Source organism: Mus pahari, chromosome 4 (genome assembly GCF_900095145.1).
Source record: "Mus pahari chromosome 4, PAHARI_EIJ_v1.1, whole genome shotgun sequence".
NCBI lineage: Eukaryota > Metazoa > Chordata > Mammalia > Rodentia > Muridae > Mus > Mus pahari.
The window spans coordinates 95,515,059-95,516,647 of NC_034593.1; positions in this window are offsets into that span (position 1 = coordinate 95,515,059).

A 1,589-nucleotide genomic window follows, 5' to 3' on the forward strand; every position below is an offset into this window, starting at 1 on the left:
CTGCTTCTTGTGTATCAGCTGTGCATGCATTAATATGTCATGGGAATGCCGTGCTACATAGTGCATAATACCAGTACCCTAGAGGGAAAGGGACCTGTGAATCAGGAGAAAAACGGAAGAGAAAGAAAAAAGGCTTGATGACTAGAAGTTTAAGAAATATTGAGTAAATAACTTTAAAAAAGAAAGTGTGTGTGTGTGTGTGTGTGTGTGTGTGTGTGTGTGTATGCACGTGCACACACATTAGAGTATGCAGAGGTTAACCTCAGGTGTCAGTCTTCAATGTCTGAATTGTTTAAGACAGCATCTGTGTGTTGTTTGTATTTACCTATGCCAGGCTAGCTGGGCATGGACTTCTGGAGATTCTACTGTTTCCACCTCTCAGCGCTGCCATTACAGATGTGCGCTGCCACCCGTTTTTGAATGAAAGCTCGGCTTTACATAACTTCTGGGGAATCAGGCAGGTTCTTGCGTTTGTGCCCCAGACATTTTACCCACTGTACCAACTCCCTAGCCTGTAATTAATATTTGAGTTAAAGTGAAAAAGAATAAAGGCTGCATTCTCAAATAGAGACTAGAATTTGAATTTACTATCAAATAGAAAGATGTTTGAATGGTGGTGATGGTGGTAGTGGTGGTGATGGTGGTGGTGGTGGTGGTGGTATGATAATGATAATAATAATGTTCCAGGTACACATAGGATGCAATTAAAGGTCTGGTTGTGGCTTTGAATACGGTCAGAAGCAGAGGTGAGGCGTGTCCCCAAGCCCTTCCCTTGCCTTCTGCATCCTGGGGATGTGGCGTGAAGGGGAAAAAGCAAGGGTGTGCATGTCTCTCACAGACATCTGAAAAATACCATGTCCTCCCTCGGATTTCAGGGTTTCTCAGGCCCCTCCTTTCATCCCCAGAGCTGTGATTGCCAAAACAGACAGATTAGCACAATCCCAGTCTGTGTAAGTACCTCACGCATGCTCATTTGCTCACGCATGCTCATTTGCTGACTTTAATGGTTTCCAGAACCCTTTCCTGATCTTACGGTCAGCCCCGGCTCATCACAGAAGGTTTCTAAGCCAGCATGGTGTGGGAGGTCAGCTCCTCGGCGAGGCATTGATAGGGAACCGAGTTCAAAGGGATTCTCCCAGTTCTTGTAGCACTTTGGTTCTCTAATGCCCTTAAGCGCAAAAGAGCTAGGCATTGGATGTCCTGATGACCTGGCTTAGGAAAACTTCACTATTGTAAATGATGCCAGGAGTAGCCTTCCTTTCCCAGAGTTTCACAGCTTCCTCCAGACTGCCTGAGAAGGAAACTCACAGCTCTGAGCTGTTACAATAAAACTATTGGCAGCCGGGCGTGGTGGCTCACGCCTTTAATTCCAGCACTCGGGAGGCAGAGGCAGGCGGATTTCTGAGTTCAAGGCCAGCCTGGTCTACAAAGTGAGTTCCGGGACAGCCAGGGCTATACAGAGAAACCCTGTCTCGAAAAAAAAAAAAAAAAAAAAAAAAAACCTATTGGCATATTGGCAGCCAGGAAAGTGAAAACAAGGCCTGGTCTTAATTCATCACACCACACAGAGCTCTGACACATCAGGGTAA